This window comes from Adiantum capillus-veneris, chromosome 28, assembly GCF_014529385.1.
Source record: "Adiantum capillus-veneris isolate H3 chromosome 28, ASM1452938v2, whole genome shotgun sequence".
NCBI classification, from domain to species: domain Eukaryota; kingdom Viridiplantae; phylum Streptophyta; class Polypodiopsida; order Polypodiales; family Pteridaceae; genus Adiantum; species Adiantum capillus-veneris.
In genome coordinates, this window is record NC_140958.1 from 3,630,398 (window position 1) to 3,653,877 (window position 23,480).

A 23,480-nucleotide genomic window follows, 5' to 3' on the forward strand; every position below is an offset into this window, starting at 1 on the left:
CATTGCTCAAACTGCGCATCAAGTGTTCCTAGTGCGTAGATCCTTGTATGCACAGCCTTTGGCACTGTCTTTCGTGGTAAAGTGCTTTCCCAGATAGGGATACATGCTTCCATTGGCTCAACTGACCCAAAGGCCATAGCGCAATTCCTCTTGACTGGGGAGTTGCCTTACGTGCAAAATAGGCGCCAGGAACTGGTCAAAAAAATTATGAACTCCTCAGATACATGATGTAAAATCACCGTTTTGGAAGTAATTAAAAATATTTGAAATTGTCTCTCTATCTTGCAAATTCTTTTGAATGTGATTTGTCAATCTTGAAAATTGTTTCAATTGGTGATATGAATATTGTTTTGATAAGTGACTTTGTAATTTCAAGTTCTGTATGTAATTTCAGTCAATTTCAATAAATTTAGGTATTTTATGTTCCCTAGGGGATAGATAAGCCTACCAAGGGCCAAAAAAAGGCTGGCCACAAGGGCGCGCAAATGGCCCATCCATCAGTTTTGGATGGGCCATTTGCGTGCCCTTGTGGCCAAACTTTATTTTGCCCCTGGTACGCTTATCTACCCCCTAGGATACTTACAAAGCACAAATTTATTGAAATGAATTGGTTTTGCGTCATTAATTTAGATGCACTCTTTCTATGGAAATTCCAGCATATGTTCACACTCAAGGACACTAGAAAAGGTGAAATCAATTATAAAATGAAGTTTCCAGCACACTATCACCTGCTTTAGCTCTACCTAGTACACCCCTGCACCAAAAAGTCCAATTACATTGGACATTTGAAAAATCCAAATTAATGTTGCATAGACACTTGGTTTCACAATATGTTATTTTTTTTTATATCGTATAGGGAATTAAAAGCTTGAAATGGCCAAAAAATGGTGTCCACAAGGATCCATGTAAAATAATGTTGTAAAACCAATAGGTTTTAGTAAATTTGTGCTTTTTAAGTACCCTTGGGGGTAGATAGTCCCACAAGGGGCAAAAAAAATCCCGGCCACAAGGACGCCCTTGTGGCCAAGCTTTTTTTTGCCCCTTATAGGCTTATCTACCCCCAAGGGTACTTAAAAAGCACAAATTTACAGAAATTGAGTGAAATTACATACAGAACTTGAAATTACAAAGTCATTGCATTACAAAGATAATAGACACAACTGTTGATCATATTGTCATTGGAAAGTCAAATCATTACAAAGATAAGGATGTGCAATACAAAAAGAGGGGTAACTTCGGCTAATGCTCAAAGTCTCATCGCAATCGATGTGCAAGCTGCATATCTTTTGGCTGTATTGTCACTCGCTTTCCATGTATGGTGCATAGGTTGGTAGCTTCCAACACCGAAATGATGTGGGCCTCTGCAGCTTCTTGAATACCCTCTAGCGCTATTGCTTGCATTCTATAATGATTTCCATATCTTTGAAGCACCTCCTTCACAGTGCGAGCAAAGGGGGCGCGTCGAATCAAAAGCTCCGTCGTCTTCTAGTAGTGGCGGATTTCTGCAAATGCCCTTGCTATTTTTCGACGCCGCTGCGGTTGTCTTGGGGGCACTTGCACATTCGCTCGCGGGCGGCGTTTAGGCTTCTTGAAAAACTTAGACTTGCACCTATTTACATGCTTAGGGGCTGGTTTTATAGACTCTTCTGATTCTTCCTCTTTCCTTGGCTGCCGATCTTGTCGTGTGGGGAGAGCTCCCTGGCCTCCAGGCAATGTCTTCCCCCCAACGGCCACCCGGTGTGTGCGCGGTATTTTTTCTCACAGCCATGGTGTCTCACTCTCTGATTCAGTGTCTGTATGGACCACCCGAGTCCTGGATGGTCCTGCCTGTGATTGGTGACGCGACGGCTGCTGCCTATCGGACTCTGTTGTTTGCTGGCCCTCTTCTTCTCTCGAGCACTGGGCACGTTCCTTCATTCTCCTTCTAGGTGTTATATCTTGAGGAGGTGGAGATTCAACATTTCTCTGTGACTCTCGTGCCCTACCACCATGCCCACTACCAGATGAGTTCCTGGAATGGCCAGGCGTTTGTGGCCATTTTCTTGTGCCTTTAAGCCATGACGGCTTCTCACATCCTTGGAGGGTGTTTTTGTTGGCAGGTGGATGCTCTTTCGCAGTTTGTTTGATGCGCGCCATTTCGTTGGTAAGAGCTCACCTGTTCTTAAGAAATTAGTGGTTTATGAGAGCATGCAATATTTATAAGGGCCCATTTAACAAAGGTCCCTGTTCGCACTAATTTTTTTTTTAAAAGTATTATTTTTTAAATAAACATGTCGCTAAGAGTTGGAACCTGCCTTCAAGTTTAGTGACTCGCGCAGTATCCACTTTTATTGTTGTCGCACTCTGCATCGCCGCCATGCAGCATGCTTGGTGGGACCTTGCGATATTTTCCACTTGTTGCTATGCTCTTGACAACTCCATTTTCGCACTTCAATAGAAATCTTGGATTGTCGCGCACGCTCCATTGTGAGCTTACGAGCAAATGTTGTGCGAAAAAACCAATTGAACATCTCCTCCAAATAATTGGATTGCACCATTCCACCACCATGTCGAGGAGTATTTTTGAAGTACACTCCCCTCGCTCAATAATGGGACTTCTCCACGCCTTGAGTGCTAAAAATTTCAAGCGATGCATACTTGTGCATAAAAAATGCACCATGCGCAAACAAGATATGTTGTTCACATGAGTAAACGATCCACATTATTAAATAAAAACAATCCCTTGTAATGAATACACCATATAAAATGACTTACCATATAATGTGTGATGTTATTTTCACCCCAAGAAAGGGTGAAGACCTTGGTAAAATCCGCCAAGGCTTCTTGAAATGATTGGCATTGTTCTTCTGTTGTGCTGTTAAGGCCCATAAGCTTGACCATTTTATCAAAATGTGCCCAAACTTGCTTGCGCTTGTTTGCAAGCTCTCCATTTGAATCATTGTCGGTAGTAGCTTTGCATAAGTCCTTCCAAAGCTCCCAAAGGTTACCTGCCTCTGCTGGTTGGAGCTGTTTTGAGCATCATATCGACTTGGCTTTCCTAGGAAACTTTCTTCAAAAAGTGTCTAGCTTTTTGTCCACTCATTGACACTTGTTGAGCAATTTCATGGGCCTCCCCTGTGTTCTTTGTAGCAACGATAGACACATACCGACCGTGACAGCCAATGAAATTCAAGAGTACCTCCACTCTTTCGATCGCTTCCTGGGACTTTTCCAACGATTTCATTGTGAAAGCATAGTCAATGTGGAGTTTCAATAGCCGATGAAAAATGCACATGAATGCGTGTAATGTACAAAAATGTACATTCGATAGAGTAAATCGAAAGATTAGATTCCAAGCGTGGTCCTTTTGATCACGGTATGGGGCATTGAGCATGGGACATCTCAGAATAGACGCTTCCCATTCTCTACCTTCATCTCCGACATCATGACAATCTAACCCTTGTTCTCCATGCCCTTGCCATGGAAGCATGTAACTGGCCTTTGCAGTGCTCTTATGTGATTTTTTTCCATTAGGTTTGTACCCTCGAGTGCAAAATGGACAAGGCATGAGAGAAGAATCCTCTTGTTTGTAGGTAAGCAAACACTTTATGGTCTTCAAATCCCCACCTAAGTGCCACTCCACATCATAACTACCAAAACCCTCAATCTCCAACTTCTGACTTGCAATTTGGGAGTGTATTACTTTTGTGATCCATGGAGTTCTCTCAAAAATCCATGAAAGTACTCCATTGGTCTCTTTGGGCACCTCAATAGCACCCAACCACCAAATGTCTTTCTCTGATTGCACGCTAAAAGATGGGGTGGGAGATGGCTCGACTGAATCTCTTCGCTTGGTTTGCAGAAGGGCCTCATTCATTAGAGTGACACTTAGACTCTCTAACCTTCGGCCTTTCACTATTTGACACTCATCGAATTTCAGCACAAAAGTGACTTTTGTGCCAAGCACTACAAAATAAATAGTGCTAAGACCTTAAACTTCAGAGTCTATGATAAGAATAATACCAAAGAAAAAAGTAAAGTGTGTCACCTTCTTCAGGTAACTCGTAAAATCTAAGCATGGCTTCTTGAAGCCTTCTAAGATCCACAAAAATATTGTTCCACATTGTGTAAGGAAAGCCCTTCTTCGAAGGTCTTATGGATTGTTTCTTACCTTTTTCCCTTGTCTTTGTTGCGCACGAAGCATAAAGGGAAGTTGGCATTGTGTCCTCAATGTGTAGGTATGTCCCAATGCGGGAGAACACATCTTCGTTTGTGGCCTTCTTTGCGAGCTTGACCTTGTAAGGAACGGGAAATAGGATTTCCACAATGTCATGTTCTTTGAGGGCATCCTTTAGGAGTTGGAAAATAGCATGATAGGCTTTGGTGCCGATTCCAGCCTCATCACAAGCTTGTTGAACGTCATCATCACTAACCACATTTCTTAATCTATGCATAAGGTCCTTGGTGACTGCATCCTTAATGTGCTTACCTCCAAGTGATTGTAAGATAGAAATCACATCCTGGGTATTGAGAAAACTAGTGAGAAGGTTGACTCGATCATCTTGGCTTGCTCCATCGTATGCCTCCTGGATGAAGTTTCTAGCAACAAATAAACATAAATGTTAGAAAATAGTGTGAAGTAAGAATGCATCATGCAAGTAAAGACCAAATCACCTTGTGGCTGTAACTCGTCGTTTGCGTGCTCCTCCCGAATGTGCAAGAGTTTCAATGGATAAATACGTGCGTTTGCCTTCCCTTGCACCAAGGGGTGTTTCTTTCAAGTATGTGATGGTGTTGGTAAGATTCTGGATGTGGGACTCCTTTTCTTGCATTTGTTGTTCAAGAGTTTTAACTACCCTCTCCGAAGAGGCAACACTCTCTTGTAATGCGGTCATATTGAGGTGAAGATCTTGACATTCGTGCATCCACATATGCAAAGAAGCACCTGCACCCATACACAACCGCTTGCAATAGCCTAACAAACCTGCTTCTCCCCTCCCAAGAGATTGAAGAAATGTGGAAATGCTATTAAACGGTGGATGGAAGCGGCTTATAGGATCGTAAGGGTACAAATGGCCATCCACCCAAATGTCAACATTGGTCTCACAAGCGGTGCGACGTTCCTGTGATGACCTTTGATCACCTTCACTAGTGGTCTTCAGTGCAAATGCCGTGGGTAAGCGAATATGTATGCTTTTGGTGTGCGGAGTATGTGGTGGTGGAAGAAAACCATTTGTGATGTCCGTGAGGACCATGGAAGCTGTTGCGTGAGGAAGAAAATGATGAAAAGATAGAGGGGGAAGGGTAGAGAGGTTGAGGAAGATGTGAGGAGAGAAGGAGGGAGGGGGGGGAGGGAGAGATTGGGGAGGAGGAGGAAGGTAGGGGCAGGGAGGGAGAGGAGAGGGGGAGAGAGAGAGGAGGGAGGAGGAGGAGAGAACAAAATGTTTATTACTTTTTGAGGAAAAAGAGTTTTGAAAAAATGGACTTTCTAAGCTTCTGGGTTAAAAAATGTGTCAAAAAATGATTTTTGGATATGTATATATGTTGGGAGGGAGTTTTAAGTTAGAAACAAGTAAAAATGATTTTTTTAAAAAAAGTCAAATTTTATCTCTTTATGACCCACGTTTTTGCTGATGTGGACACACCCCTATGCTTTCTTCACTTTAAAAAAAGCTAGAGAGAGAAAGTAACCCTTTAGGTCCACATCCTAAATTTGTCTTTAAAAAAGGCTAGAAAAGCCTACTCAAAACTACCTTCTTCAATTCCCTTGCCCCCTAAACCCCACACAACATTAGCCCTAATCTCTAAAAATTAGGATTCCTTACAAGGCCCATGCAAGGTTCATATTTCTCCTAATGATTGCCAATCAGATGTCATAATATGTAAAAGAATATGCATCAAGAAAATGTATGGCAAGACCAAAAACTGAAGCTTCTCTTGTAAACTTGTACTAGGTATGTAGTATGAGAGTCTTCAACTTATACAAATTACCTATAAGAGCAAACTAATACAGTCCTTATGGATCTAATACAATGTCTCTATAGAAAAATAAACTAAAATCAGCGTCATCGTCGTCAAGTCCTGTGGATGCCCGACATTGGGCGTCGTCGCAAAAGGTATTGCATTAGTCATGGAAGAGCTTCATCAATGTCCACCATTGTAACTAGTCATATTGGGAGGATAAAGAGAGAGAGAGAGAGAGAGAGAGAGAGAGAGAGAGAGAGCAACATGAAATGCTATATTTCACGTCTTGCAAAGGTCTATGGGACCAAACTGATAGAATCTTTATGGTTCTAATAGAATGTTTGGGTACAAGATAAAATGAAATAACGTGAAAGAAAGGATTACAACTAAAAACCTAAAGTCGTCAGGTCATCATCATCGTCAATGCCTGAGGATGCCTGATGTAATGGTAATAGGTGTGAGAAGACATCACCATCAAGTCAATGGTTTGTGGGAAGAGAAAATTAAATTCTTTTAAAAAAGAAAAATGGATAGTGACAAGTTGTAATGGAAACTTGGTTGACATGGCCGATTCTCATGAACAGATATGGCAATTTATGAATGAAAAGATAATGATAGCAATGATAAATTTTCTGGGGACTCCTTGATTAGCATCATTGTCAGCGAGGATTTGTTTTATATTCTTGGACATTGTCACAGTCGCCTTGCCTTAGGTACCTTGTCTCATGCCGATGATGGTGACTTGGATCTTTATCGGGAGCCCATGGTGGATCTGAAGAATGGGATGCTTTCCAATATTCTTGGCCTACATGGGGTTTTGAAAACCTGAAGTCACGAGCTCAGCAACCAATGGGAAGGAGCACAAGAAGTCACGAGGGTAATTTGTATAGGTGAAATAATTTTTTCCACTGATGTAATCCATTGCAAAATGACAGTTCCCGCATATACCACCGATAGATTGTCGTCACACCAAGCCGTTATGCCCTCACATCAACAAACTGAGCCGCCCAACTATCTGTTGTCAACATCAACGAAGCCAAGAACATGATGTGTGTCTATCATAGGGAAAATAGAGCTCACAAAATTTGTCCTTCCACTAGAGAGTCAAGCCGCCCAACGTGGCTGTAGTGAATAACCTGAAAAGGTCGGGCTATGCAATAGCTGGCAATCACAATCACTGCAAGGCACATGCTACCTACCACAGAGGTTGGAGCACGAGTGGTCCCATGGCAGACGTAGTGGGTCAGGGAATGAATTAGCAGCCTGAGAAGGCGATAAGCAGGAAGAGCAATACATGGTTGAAGTGTGGCCTCCTACTGTGTGGAACCATGCAAGAGATATAGAGTGGGTGGGTTGGTTGGTGCAGCTCTCAAAAGGGCCATGCAAGACCAGTTAATTTTGAGGCTACGATAGGCGCCATCGGGTGATAGTTGGTAGCTGGTATATTCGACAAGGGAGAGATAGTGAGAGAGGTAGAGTTGGTTGGCGGCCAAGGTAAGAGAGAGGGGTTGGTGCCATTGAAAACTCTTGCTTGGGTCAGTTGGGAAGGCCAATTGGTTCGTGGAAGTTTCAAAAACCGAGAGTGTGTGTGTACTTCTACTACAGCACGAGGGGCAGACAAAGAGAGCAACAAAGTGACCGAAAGACAACGAGTTGTGGCATGGATGCATGGTTTACGAAAGAGAGAGAGTTTGTGTACACATGTGTATCAAACGCAGGATAAGAGAGAAAGAGGGAGTGAGGCACCAGTGGGCATGCATTAGTTGGTGGCTTGTGCAGCCTTGGGTCGGTAGGGGACTAGAGACAACCTCGGACCTACATCGTCTGGTAAGCCAGGTGTGCCAAGTGCAGGCAGCACTGTGTGTAGGACCCAACCAAAAAACGCCTGCACGTGTCTTTCTTGGTTTGACAGCGTTAAAAAAAAAGCAGCATTTTTTAACATATATTTATTATTATTATTATTATTTTAAAAGATTCTCCATGGTCTTGTTTGGGGTAATTTCTCGTGGGCCGTAGTCTCTTTGCTGCGAGTTAATAACCTTCAAACTTGTATCTTGCATCCACTCGTAGATCAAACGTGTTTGAGGAATGCCATAAACTCTTGCTACCCGAGCAATGTAAGTTTAGTATATGGCCATCTTCTCATTATCTCGAGTAGACTTTAATTCACGATTATTCATAGCCATGGCATGTGGAGCCAGTCCATGAAGCTCTTCAAGCTTTGCATATTGCAGGTATAAGGGTTTCACCTAAACTCCCTTGTCATACACCTTAAAAGCATCCACAAAATACTCGTGATCCTTTCTCGTTCTGGCATATCGTCGTAGATTAAATTTAATATATTCTATTAATATGTTTAATTAACGTAGTTATACTAAGAAGCACTATATCGTGATAACAAACAAAGTATTCTCTTCATTTCTAAAAATCACTATCTATATTATATAATCGATATTAATTAGTATAAATTGAAGCAATTAACAAAATCTACAAGCATAAGAAAACAAAACACTTAGCTATTACGTGTCAAAAATCTTCAGTCTTAGAGTGTCGCCTCAGCTCTGATACCAATGCTACAAATGGGAGCGCGCAGAGCCCTGCAAAATATGAAAATAACATGCTACAATCCATAACGAGCGAATCTACATACCTGACGACTCGCACAAGCATATAATCCAAACTATACGCGTAGAGAGGGAGATAGGGAACGGGAAAAGGCATGAGAGCACATGTAGGCAAACCTCCTAGAGCGGAGTGCTATGCCAGCACGACGAGAGAGGAGAGAGGAGAGGAGAGAGGAGAGGAGAGAAGAATACACAGACACTAGGTGCAATCTCCCCCCGTGCAAGAGTGACCATTTCCCTCTTGCATGTATTTGTTTTATAGATTTCTTAAATGGTTAATTGTGAGTACAAACAGGCCAGCCGGTCATAAATGGCTGAAGCTCATAAAGAGCACTTGAATAATACATGAAATATATTTTCGTATGCACATAAGCTACAAGATTTGGTCTTTGGAAGACATCCGCATCAAACCTTGACATCGGAAACCCTTGAGTTATTTACTCAAGACCCAGCTCTTGCACAACATATTGAGTTAAATTGCATTCATCTTCATATCATGGTAGAGCCAATCACGGCTATGCATATACACACTTGTTCAACCCATGCATGCAGTCGTCCCCGAGAATGCCATCTAAGAGGAGTGGAAGGGCACTAAGTACTAAGTAATTAAGGGCAATGTTTGAAGAGGGAGGATAAAGTTCCATGTTAACATCTGAGTTTTTGCAAAATTACCTAATAATGCACTTATAATTCATCGACAAGGGAAATTTCTTTGATAATATCTTCCCGATGGGTATAAATAGTGTATATACTATCACAAAATCATCAAAAATAGTCCCTTTTTCGATATTTTTCATCATTTTTGTTAATAAGGAGGATTAAAAATGGAGAAATCCAACAAAAAACATTAAAGCTATCTTTTTCAGGTGATTTTCTTAATTATTGGATTTTTACTTTACGTTTTTAGAGAATTTTGCTATTTTCTTTGATTTTTTTGAATAAAAAGGTAAAGCAGGGAAGCTTAGATGGAAAAACAAAAGACACGATGGTGATTAGAAAAACAAGGTGGATAAGCACAAAAAGTTTCAACAAAATCAAAAGATGGAAGTGAGAAGCCTAAATTAGGGGGCCAGGCCTACTTCTAGAAAATTCTTGCAGAATGAGCTACAGGAATCCGATTTTGGAAATTTTTGAGCCTAACATAGATTTCACGGCCTAATAGGACTAACGGGGGAATCTGGGGAAAATTGGTTCGGGAAGTCCAGGTATAGATATCTAGGGTGAGCTAAAACCACCTCATTTCCACTTGGAGCATTTGCAGAAAGAGCACTTCGGCCTCTTTCGCGCGACATTTTTGGAGCCCAGAGTTGACCTTTTTCAGCACCGTCTCACACGAGACATGAGGGATAAGTTCTTTACTCATCAATGATCCATTTTGTATGGCCGGTAGCTAGTCTAAAGCCCTAGAAATGGAGTAGTGCATGAAGACCTACGACCTAAAACTGACCATAGCGGCCTGCCAGCCTGACCAAATTGGATGGGATTTGAACCATAGCATGCCCTAACATAATAGAAACTTTCCATACCATCATATGACCATTCGGCTAGGGTAAGGGGGGTCCCAGTAGAGAAATAAGGGTTTTTGGCAAATGCCAAAATTCTGACCTGACTCCACAAATGGCTTGCTAATGAGGTTCATATACAATGTATATGATTGGTTTGGTGAAATCCATCAAGTAAAGCCCTCAAAAAACAGAAAATTACAATGCGTCAAATTTAACATACGAGGCCCAACTGACTCCAAATTAGCCAAAATTGGACAGGTAGCTTCATGACTATGTTACGGACAAGTCCAAAACCTCAAAGTTGACCGACCAATCCAACAGACAGAGTAATCACAAAAAAACGGTGATTTCAGAGTCGACAGAGCACAAAGTGATGCCGGCATGACCAAACTTGACCAAATTCACTTTAGGACTTGTACCAGGTGTATGAAACATATCTAGGTCAAAATTTGTGAGAATTGCAAAGTTTTTGTCACTGTTATAAATAATCACGATTATTTACTTTTGTATCAGTTTTGCTTGGAAATTGTCAATTCACCTCACCTATCATGTGTACACACCTATTACATGCCAAAAATCAAGTATGAGCCAAAATGACCACCCATTACTTGTAAACTTGCCAAAAAATGCAAAGAAGTCCTTGCAAGCCAAAATCCGGGTTATGAACAACTTTTCTTGATCCAAATCATCTCATATCTCATACCCAAGGTCTATACCATTGCCTAGAACCAATTTATGCAAAAGATGTCAATTTTGGAAGAAAAGTTAATAATCGCGATTATTTACTTTTTGGTCAAAATTGGAGAATTTGGATATTTTGTCATCATACATCCAAAGTACATGTTGTGATAATCCCACTAGACAATTTTGAATCAAGTTGGAGTTCAAAATCTCAAATTTCCTTTAAATCTACTGTTTTAGAGACCTAAGACAAAATCTGGTACCATTTTCAACCTATGCATCCAAATGAGCCCATACTTCACTCAGAGCATGTATTTGGCATATACTTCAAGCCTATAAAGTCAAGTTTGCAAAAAGTTGAAAATTTTTCTCAGTTGTAAGTAATCACGATAATTTACTTTGGTTGCAAACTTTTGTTTTGACCATACAGTTTTGTTCCTTGCATGCTTTTATGCATCTTTGCTTGTTCAAAAATTGATTTGAAGCAATTTCGACCAGATTATCAGCATTTTAGTCTAAAAGGACATTCCAGAGAAAAGTCCGACAAATCTGCTAGTGAGGCGGTCCGGGGCAGGCAACAAGAAGAGTGGCCTCTAGACACCCTTCAAGGCTCCCGTGCTGCTCAATGGGGCTGGGGCACAACACAACACAAACCAAAACAACAAACCCACCGCCAAATCCCAACTACACAAGGGGCACCACCTAGTTTAAGAGCGAACTAGGACGCAAAAGAGGAGAATCGTTAGAGCAACCCACAAACAAGTAAGGAATTACACTAACCCTAACACCAATGGAATACTCTCACACACTAAAACACGAGAGAGAGAGAGAGAGAGAGAGAGAGAGAGAGAGAGAGAGAGAGAGAGAGAGAGAGAGAGAGAGAGAGAGAGAGAGAGAGAGATAGTGCTCGGGCTGCTTTGAAACATATCGGCGATGATCAAGCAAACGCAACTATATATTTAAGAAAGAGAGAGAAAGGGGGAGGGGGTGCTTGTTGCATTAATACCTTCTTACAAATCTGTCATGACAAATCAAAGTGAGATTAGTACTTGTTCAACATAGCTTGCGTAAATTTCACCACAACACATCACTAGAAAAGCCACCCCAATCACTGTCTTAAGGCCAGGGGAGTCCTCTCCACCCTGTCGCCCTCTTACAGTATGTGGGATTTATGGCTAGATTGATGACAACACCAGAGACAAGCTATCAAGAACTTTAAAAAAAAAACAAGACACTTACGCATCATTGTTGTCCATTACTTCACGTTGGAAGGGAGACAAAATATCCAAGATTAGTCCAAATCCACCCTCCTTGATTCAGCGAATGTTGGGCTTACACTAGTAGGAGAAATGATAGATTTCCTACTCTCAATTGAATGATCACTCTCTCTCTTACAATGGCATAGATTTCCCTTGCTAATCCCCTATTACAACACATGCACGTGCATAAGACAATGAGCTTCCACTCAAGAGTTCCTTCTAGAGAGGTTTAGCTTGGCTTCTCAAGCTATAGCATAGTGCTCTTGCTTATGGCTTCCCCCTTTTATGCTAGCTACACCCTCCTTTTATAGCAATTTTGAAGGCTAGGGTTACTCCTCTAACCATGGTTGGGTTAGATTTTCAGCAATTTATCTAATTTCTTTTTCTTGGAATTATCAAGAAGTTGGTGGGGAAAGAGAGAGGAGAGAAATGGAGGTGATAGGACTTTTCATAGTGGGTTAGTGTTAGTAGAGTTAGTATTAATTTACAAATGGAATTGAATATTTACAATGGGAGTATCCATGTAGGATACAAATAAGGAAGAAAAACTCTTAAGAGGTAAGAAAAGGTGGATTTCTTACAAGGTTGATGCTCCAAGTGTCTTGAGTAGAGCCAATTTTGACGCTTGTTGACGGTCCACTAGCTTTGACGGTACATTTTTTCTCCACTCTTGACCTTCCTTGAGAGCCAAGGTAATTGAAGCTGAGTAATCAACCACCATGATGCTGTCTTTTAAGAGAAGAGGCTGAATTTTGTGGTTTTTTGATAGATATGGGTAATTTGGAGGAGGAAAAATGAGACTAGGTGGTCAATTTTGGAATGGAATTGTGTGTGGGAGATATGAGTTCACCATGGTTTCTCTTATTCTTCAAGGTTGAGGAGAAGGTGAGTAGTGTGCAGAGAGGAGTGGTGAGAGAGATGGGGATGATGAGTGGAGAAGTGTGTGTGAAAGAGGAAAATGATAAAGTAGAAGAGAGAGTGTGGCTGCATAGCATGGGAAAACTGGGGTGCACTAAAAAAATCATAGCTCACAGCTGGTAGCTCCAAAAATCATGAAAAACTTTGGGGTGGTTATTCAGAGCGTGGGCTACATTTTCTCTTTTGACCACCGCTCCAAATTCGGAGTGGAGATAGGTGCCAAAATTCTCACCAAAAAGCCTGTTTTTTATGCCTGCAAAAGTCTTTTAGTGGCCCCCTCCTTTGTTGAATTTGTACAATGCATCCAAGAGTGAGCCCCTCCTTTGTCATATTATAATACAAAGCATTCAAGTTGCCCTTGACCCATGCATGGAGGAGGATTATTGGTGAAATAAGAAATATATACATGGTGGGACTAGTGTATGGACTATTCATGGACTTTAGTTCAATGAGCACATGGTGTTAGAATAATGAGTAAAAATAATAATAAAAATATGGAGGAGTTATGGATATGGAAAGATATTGGAATCATATGATATGGTCCCTCCTTGAATTATTTTGGGTGAAAGAGGAAAATGTATGCAAGTAAATAATATAATAAAAGTAACCAATCAGTAGAAATCAATTTTTTGTTTTCACGAGGGTGAGGGTGAAAATGTGGGAGTGATTTGTATAAAGGAAAAATATGAGGTTAGAGTATGTACATATTGGCAAAAAAAAAAAAAAAAAAAAAATTATGGTGTAAGAGGATGAAAGAAGGTGTACATAGGTTTAATAAAACACACACCTAAGTAGAAATATTTAAATAAAATACCAAAATAATTATAAAAAATCCCTATATTTAGGCCATATATACAATGAAATATTTACACACAAAGAGGCCATAATATACTTTTATTTTTTTATTTTTTTTATTTTTTTTGGCTCACCTAGCCCAGTGACTAGCTAGCTGAGGGTTTTTAAGAAGATAAGGGAAAAGTCCCGTGACTCACGCACGCCTATGTACAGTGAAATGGTAGGGATAGCCACAATGTTTGGGTGATTTTGGTAGGGTGAGGTAACTCACTGTGGCAATTAATGATAGCCGAAAAAACGGCTATCATTAGCCCTCCCCCTGGATGATGGTATATTCATGTACCATCATAGAGCATCTTTTCCAAAGAGAGTGCTTCAGAGTCCTTGACGAGATCTTCATTGTTTAGCCCCTCAGAATTTTGGCTGGAGTTACACTCATGCTTCATGTAACAATATTGACATAAGACAGCGGCCTTTGGACAGATCTTTGGTAGATCCTTTGGTAGAAGGCAACTCAAATAGGGCTTCAAGCGATACCCGTTTACTTTCCTGGAGTGCTCTTTACCATTCAAGTCCATAAGCTGATAGTAACTTGAATTGAAAGCCTTCTTGACTATGTATGGCCCTTGCCATCTTGTTTCAAACTTGGCATCAAAACGATTGTCAAGTCGATTGTCATACCTTAGCACAAGCTCTCCTTCCTTGATGCCTTTGTCCTTCAGTTTCTTGTCGTGCGTTTCTTTCGCTTGTGTGGCTTTCCTCTTGTAGCACTCATATGCTGCTTCTCTTTTCCACTCAAGCTCCACTAACGTAAGAAGTCGATCCATCCATACCTCTTGATCATCTTGTGCTCCTTTGCCATGAAGTCGCATTGTTGGAATGTTGAGCTCGATAGGCTGCAAAGCCTCTTGACCATAGACCAAGTGAAATGGTGTGAACTCCATGGCTTCCCTATATGTGGTTCGATATGCCCACAAGGCACCATCCAAGAAGTCATCCCATAATTTTGTCTTGTTTTGCACCATCTTTCTAATGATTCCTGCAATGACACCATTAGCCTTCTCCACCAAACCATTTGACTGTGGGTAGTATGGTGTGCTATGACGATGTAGAATGTGAAGCTCTTCACAAACTTCTGTGAGCAATCCTTTTCTAAACCCTGGACCATTATCAGAAACAATCTCCAAAGGTGTGCCAAATCTACAACAAATGTGAGTGTAGACGAATTTGCTAATTGTCCTCTCATTAACTCTTGCCACACTTTGAGCTTCCACCCACCTAGTCATATAGTCTACAGCCACTAGAATGTAGAGTTTACCATTTTTTGTCCTAGGCAGAGGACCCATAGCATCAATGCCCCACTTTTCAAAGGGTCCATTTGCAAGCACTATTTGCCTCGGGCCATGCACCAACCTTCTATTTCCATTTATCTGACAAGTGTGACAGCTTTTACACCAATGTTGAACATCCACATGCAAACTTGGCCAAACATACCCCGAAAGCAAAATCTTCTTCACAGTTAATTCTTGGGCAAAATGACCACCACATGCCTCTTCATGCAAACCTTTTAGAATGGCTGGAATTTCCTTGATAGTTGGTACTCGTCTGCACACTTGATCCTTCCCTCTTTGATAGAGGGAGCCTTCTAGGAAGAGATATACGCTTGCCTTCTTCATGAGTCTCCTCTTCTGAGCTTTTGTGAAGTCTGGTGGAAACTCACCCTCCAAAATGTAGCCAATGATGGGAGCCAATGACTCCAATCCCTGGTACCTCGGTTGCTTCACAGCAGCCGCCACCATGATGACCTGCACTTCTTTCTTTACACATGCAACGGCTTGTTGTGCAAGTAAATCAGCATCTTCATTCTGTTTCCTAGGAATATGATATAGTTGCACTTCTTCAAATTGATTAAACAATCTACGAATGGCATGAACTTTTGTTCGTAAGCTCTCATTCTTGCATGCCCAAATGCCTAAAATCTGTTTAACAATAAGAAGTGCATCTCCCTTTACCATGAGGCGTTGTATCCCTTGGCCAATGCACATCTTCAAACCATGAAGTAGAGTGTCATATTCTGCTTCATTGTTGCTAGCTGAACTTGGTAGATTGAACTTCTCTTTCATGACCACCTCTCCACTTGGGTTGAGCAACACTAGCCCTCCCCCTGCTTTTCCTGTGGCTCGACGAAAAGCTCCATCAAAGAACAAAGTAAAAGCATTAGGAATACTTTTTGGTGGTGGCAATGGTAGGGTCTTTACTTCAGGCACCTTAATCTCCTTTTCGTGCACCCTATAAGTGAGAATCCCTGCCAATTGTGCACGCACACTATCTTCTACCTTGAAAGAGTATTGAAACTCTTGCAACTCCATAATCCACTTTGAGATCCTAGTACTAAGATTCATTTGAGATGACACCCAAGGGAACAAATTTTCTGCAGTGAGAATTACAAAAGGTTTTGGTAGCAGGTAGGATCTAAACTTTCTCACCGCAAACATGAGAGAAAGCATCATGAGTTCTGCTTCTGTGTAGTCTCTCTCCAAAGCATTCATGACCCTACTAGCAAAGTAGATGGGTCGCATCCTTGTACTGTGGGGATCTTGTTGTAGCAACACAGCACCAATTGTTTCTTTCCCAGCACTAGAGCTAACAAAGAATGTGTACTCCCAACAAGGAGGCATGAGTGTTGGTAGCTCTGACAAAATGACTTTAATGTTACAAAAGTACTCTTCAAGCTCATCAGACCATGCAAATTCTACTTGTTGTGTCAACTTTTGCAAAGGGTGAAGTAACTCCGAGGCTAAGTGAATGAAGCGTGACATATACTTCACCTTTTGAATGAATGAGATGACCTCCTTAAGACTCTTGGGTGATGGTAGCTCAATAAGATCCTTTGCCTTCGAAGGATCCACTTCAATGCCTTTGTAAGAAACTTTATGACCAAGCAAGATTACTTCATCCTCACCTATATGGCACTTGTCGGGGTTGAGTTGACCTCCCATGTCGTAGAGCTTCTTTAAACCTTCTTCTACCCTTTGCAGATGCAATGATTTTGAGCTATAAATACAGAAATCATCAATGAACACCCTAATTGACTTTCCAAAGAATGCTTGAAACACCATATTCATGAAACGTTGGAATGTTGCAGGAGCATTTGTCAGACCAAATGGCATGACTCTAAAAGCATAACAACCCCAAGGAGTGATCCTCCAGTGCAATCCCTATTTGAAAGTAACCTGAGTAACCATCGCACACAGTGTACTTCTCATGACCAGCTACCTCATTTAGTATCTCATCCTGGAATGGGAGGGGAAATTGATCTCTCTTTGTTGCCTCATTGAGGGGACGGTAATCCACACACACCCTCCACTTGCCGTTCTTCTTAGGAGTGACAACAACAGGAGAGACCCACTCTGAATTCTCCACTGGATAAATGAACCCTGCTGCTAGAAGCTTTCTTACCTCCTTGAGTAGAGCCTGCTCTTTAATGACTCCTAGCCTTCGTAGCTTTTGAGCCTTAGGTGTGGCCTCTGGCTTCAACTCAATCTTGTGTTGAACAACATCTACTCCACGCACGTCGGTGTAGTCTTTCGCAAAAAGCCTAGGAAACTTCCTTAGCACACATTTGAACTCCTCTCTTTCATCCTTTGTAAGTGTTGTTGATAGCATACCTTCCAACATCCCTTCATCTTGATCACCTTCGTTCTCTTGAGGACCTACCTCCTCCAAGCCTTGACAAGAGGTCTCTTGGTTGCTTGGCTTAAACCTTACCCCCATGACTTCGATGGAAGACTCCTCTTCAGTAATGCTGCCGCTACTTTCTTCTTCTGAAGTGCTATCGGTCCAACCTTCTTCTGTCTCACTTTGAGATGATTCTTCATGGAGCTCCTCTTGGCGTTGCTCCTTCATGTCAAAGACAACCTTCTTGTGATTGTCATTCCTGCAAATTAGCTTTCCACTCTCCCAATCCTGCAAAGCTCGCATTTTCATTAGCCATGGTCTTCCTAGGATAAATGGGTAACCATTTCCCTTGGTAGACATGACATAGAAATCCACTGCCTTCTTAATGCCAAAGGCCTCCACAAAAACATTTTTACAAATGCCTACGCACCTAGCCTTGCTATTGTTTGCCATCTTGACCCTAATTTCAGGTGTCTCATGGATGTGCATGCCTAGTTTTTGCATGAGTCCCTCTGTCATGATGCAAATTTGTGCACCCCCATCCACTAGACCTTTCCTAACCAATCTCCCTTTGATGTAACAGTCTAGCACCGGTGTAATGTCCTCATTCATTTCAGCTTGTGCAATTTTTACAACAGGCACACTCTCTTTTACCTTTCTCCTAGTGCTAACTGCCCTTGTTAAATCCCTCCTAACTTGTGGACATAATGCAAGAAATTGAGGCCATGAAATATCAGGACCCTTACCTCTCATGTCTTCCAACAAGTTGTACGGAGCCATACCATGTCGAAGAGGGAAGTCTTGGAGGTTGATACGACGTCGAGTCCTCTTGGTTTCCTTGGTTCCCTTTGCCTTCTTGCCTTGTCCATGGTCACTCTGTGATGTGACTCCTTCTTTCTCTTTACCTTTTCCTCGGCCACGCTTAATTCCATTGGCTTCCATGTCAACCTCATTTGAATTTGTCACCTCTACCACATGCACATTTGGATCTGGCAAAGGTGGAACTCCTTCTACCCCTTGTGGAGGTGGTCTTGGTCCATTTGGCCTCTGTAGAAGCCTTGGTTGTTGACTAGTTCCTTCACCTGCATTCATCACTGGGTAATTCAAGTTAGGCCTCCCTGGCTCCCCACGGGGCCAAGGACAATTATACATCCCATGTCCAGACTCTCCGCAATTCCAACATTGCAAGACTCTCCTAGGTCGTGGATCTCGCTCTTCAGACTTCTTTGATTGTCCCTTTGGACCTACAGCTTGTGCAAGGTGAATTGACAGGCTGCTTAAAGATTCGTTTAACTTCTCAATTACTTCCGCCGTTACCTCAGGAAGCTCCCTCGATGTTGATGCTTGTGACTTACCTTTGGGTCTAAGACCTTCTATTGGAACCTCTCCCCTTAAGCACTTGAGTTTCCTATACTTCTCAGCAGCCCTAGTTTCAGCTGCATCAAAAGTAGCAGGTGCACCCGCCTCAACTTTTACCTTAAGGTCAGGAAAGAGTCTGGCTATGAACCTCTCCTTCTTTAAAAATTCTGCACCATCACCAGGGTTAGCAACATTTCGTATCCATAGAGCCCAAAGACGTAGAAACTCTTGCTTGTACAAGTAGTAGTCATCTAAGTCTTTTTGCTTATGAGAAACAATGTCTTGCCATAGTTTTTGAGTGCTTTGGGGATCAAAGAATATCTCTTAAAACGATTCAAAACTTCTGTGTAATTCCCCTTAACTTCCTCAGGCAAAGAGTCAAACCAAGTACTAGCATCTTTCCTAAGGACCACCTCAAACATTTCTACACGTTCTTGATCGGTTACTATCCTCTTGATACGGCAAGACATCTTGAAATTTGCTAAAAATAATTCTGCATCCTCTCCAGGCTCTCCAAAGAAAAGAGGATATCCAGACATTTGGCGTTGGCTCTCCATTATTATGAAAGATTACAATACGAGTTACAATAAGGGATACAATAGAGATCTAGAACCACTCGCCTGCAAATGAAGAAGTGAGAAAATACCACTCTAGGTTTTCTTCTTCAGCTATCCAAGCTTCAATAAGGTCTCGATTTGTTTGATCAAAACAAAAGGGTAGACTATTGATGAGCTCTAAGAAGGGTTGAAATTCTTCAAAGCTAAGGCGATAAACAGAAATCTCTAGAACTTCATTTTCTGGATCCAAAAGAGCAACCACGTCCCAAGTGATAAATTGCACTTGCTCTACAATTCCCAATGCACAAGCGGTTTGTATAAAAACTAGATCTTCATGCTCGTCGAAGGCCGTGAGAAAGTAGCAATTGACTAGGAGCTCCTTTCCTTCGAGTTCCACACAGTCGGAGTGAGGCAACCTTCTCACAATTTCATAAAGAACATCCTCATCAAGTCCAATCAAGTTTGCAAGATTTAAAGACTCCACTTGTGCTACAAAATTCCTGGACAAAAACTCCTTAGGATTATGGTTAAATCATTCAAAAGCATAAAGAGATTTACAATGTCTCTATGAACAAAGTGTCATAGAAAGTAGAGAAGGATGAGAATTTATACAAATTTGCAATCTTCTCTATGCTCTCTTTATTAAGACAAGCCCTGAATAGCTCCCTATCTCCTTTGTTGAAAGCGAAAGGAAGACTATTAATAAGACGCAAATAAGGGAAAAATTCACCAAATGTGAGTCTATGAAGCATGAACTCTGGCCGCAAGTTTCCTGAAGAGTCTTCCTCAATGGTGAAATGCACTCGCCAAACGCCAAATTTCACTCTATTTACCAATCTTAGGGCACACACTAGTTGGATGAATGCGCGGTCTTCCTTAGTGCCCAACAACAAGAGGAAAATGGAATCCACGCGTAGGACCTTCCGTCTTAACTTCACCACCCTCTTGTTATGAGGGAGACGCCTTACTACTTGCTCCTGCAACTCAATTGGTAATAGAACTAGATCTCTAAGGATTGAACTTTCACTGCACACACATTCCCAGTTAGAATAAATGATCGTTTTTTTGTTTCTTGTAACAACTTGGACAAAGAAAAAACAAACATACACACTACTTTGCCGGGCTGCACTTCATTTTAAAATAAAATGAACACATGTACATCAAAAGAAGTGTGGTAGTTGATGAGAGGTAGAATGACAGGGTTTGGTGATGCAATAATTTCTCCTGCCCTTTGGGCACCAAACATGAACACCATTCGTTGTTGAAAATGGATCTTTCTACTAATTGCAACGTTTATTCTAATGTGTGGAGTAAAATGAAAGGGAAAAACCTCTATTCCTGGGCCATTATCCATGGCCTATGCATGTCCTAATGCTTAAAACAAAACAAAAATATAGACGTCCAAACTAAGGTCGTACCTAATGAGAGGCAAAATAAAAGGATTTACTGAAGCGTTTATCTCGGCCAACCTAAGAGGACCTAAAATTCTACGAATGACACGTTGAAATTGCAACTTAGTACTAACAATTATGTGTACCTTTTTCCTTGCAATGGGAATGAAGGGATCATACAAAGCTTCGTGATTCATGCAAACTACTTGACTATGCTAAAGGTTGATTCTACACAAAAATACACAAGCCGTTCCTCAGTGGGGGCACCAATTTGAGGCGGTCCGGGGCGGGCAACAAGAAGAGTGGCCTCTAGACACCCTTCAAGGCTCCCGTGCTGCTCAATGGGGCTGGGGCACAACACAACACAAACCAAAACAACAAACCCACCGCCAAATCCCAACTACACAAGGGGCACCACCTAGTTTAAGAGCGAACTAGGACGCAAAAGAGGAGAATCGTTAGAGCAACCCACAAACAAGTAAGGAATTACACTAACCCTAACACCAATGGAATACTCTCACACACTAAAACACGAGAGAGAGAGAGAGAGAGAGAGAGAGAGAGAGAGAGAGAGAGAGAGAGAGAGAGAGAGAGAGATAGTGCTCGGGCTGCTTTGAAACGTATCGGCGATGATCAAGCAAACGCAACTATATATTTAAGAAAGAGAGAGAAAGGGGGAGGGGGTGCTTGTTGCATTAATACCTTCTTACAAATCTGTCATGACAAATCAAAGTGAGATTAGTACTTGTTCAACATAGCTTGCGTAAATTTCACCACAACACATCACTAGAAAAGCCACCCCAATCACTGTCTTAAGGCCAGGGGAGTCCTCTCCACCCTGTCGCCCTCTTACAGTATGTGGGATTTATGGCTAGATTGATGACAACACCAGAGACAAGCTATCAAGAACTTTAAAAAAAAAACAAGACACTTACGCATCATTGTTGTCCATTACTTCACGTTGGAAGGGAGACAAAATATCCAAGATTAGTCCAAATCCACCCTCCTTGATTCAACGAATGTTGGGCTTACACTAGTAGGAGAAATGATAGATTTCCTACTCTCAATTGAATGATCACTCTCTCTCTTACAATGGCATAGATTTCCCTTGCTAATCCCCTATTACAACACATGCACGTGCATAAGACAATGAGCTTCCACTCAAGAGTTCCTTCTAGAGAGGTTTAGCTTGGCTTCTCAAGCTATAGCATAGTGCTCTTGCTTATGGCTTCCCCCTTTTATGCTAGCTACACCCTCCTTTTATAGCAATTTTGAAGGCTAGGGTTACTCCTCTAACCATGGTTGGGTTAGATTTTCAGCAATTTATCTAATTTCTTTTTCTTGGAATTATCAAGAAGTTGGTGGGGAAAGAGAGAGGAGAGAAATGGAGGTGATAGGACTTTTCATAGTGGGTTAGTGTTAGTAGAGTTAGTATTAATTTACAAATGGAATTGAATATTTACAATGGGAGTATCCATGTAGGATACAAATAAGGAAGAAAAACTCTTAAGAGGTAAGAAAAGGTGGATTTCTTACAAGGTTGATGCTCCAAGTGTCTTGAGTAGAGCCAATTTTGACGCTTGTTGACGGTCCACTAGCTTTGACGGTACATTTTTTCTCCACTCTTGACCTTCCTTGAGAGCCAAGGTGATTGAAGCTGAGTAATCAACCACCATGATGCTGTCTTTTAAGAGAAGAGGCTGAATTTTGTGGTTTTTTGATAGATATGGGTAATTTGGAGGAGGAAAAATGAGACTAGGTGGTCAATTTTGGAATGGAATTGTGTGTGGGAGATATGAGTTCACCATGGTTTCTCTTATTCTTCAAGGTTGAGGAGAAGGTGAGTAGTGTGCAGAGAGGAGTGGTGAGAGAGATGGGGATGATGAGTGGAGAAGTGTGTGTGAAAGAGGAAAATGATAAAGTAGAAGAGAGAGTGTGGCTGCATAGCATGGGAAAACTGGGGTCCACTAAAAAAATCATAGCTCACAGCTGGTAGCTCCAAAAATCATGAAAAACTTTGGGGTGGTTATTCAGAGCGTGGGCTACATTTTCTCTTTTGACCACCGCTCCAAATTCGGAGTGGAGATAGGTGCCAAAATTCTCACCAAAAAGCCTGTTTTTTATGCCTGCAAAAGTCTTTTAGTGGCCCCCTCCTTTGTTGAATTTGTACAATGCATCCAAGAGTGAGCCCCTCCTTTGTCATATTATAATACAAAGCATTCAAGTTGCCCTTGACCCATGCATGGAGGAGGATTATTGGTGAAATAAGAAATATATACATGGTGGGACTAGTGTATGGACTATTCATGGACTTTAGTTCAATGAGCACATGGTGTTAGAATAATGAGTAAAAATAATAATAAAAATATGGAGGAGTTATGGATATGGAAAGATATTGGAATCATATGATATGGTCCCTCCTTGAATTATTTTGGGTGAAAGAGGAAAATGTATGCAAGTAAATAATATAATAAAAGTAACCAATCAGTAGAAATCAATTTTTTGTTTTCACGAGGGTGAGGGTGAAAATGTGGGAGTGATTTGTATAAAGGAAAAATATGAGGTAAGAGTATGTACATATTGGCAAAAAATAAAAAAATAAAAAAAATTATGGTGTAAGAGGATGAAAGAAGGTGTACGTAGGTTTAATAAAACACACACCTAAGTAGAAATATTTAAATAAAATACCAAAATAATTATAAAAAATCCCTATATTTAGGCCATATATACAATGAAATATTTACACACAAAGAGGCCATAATATACTTTT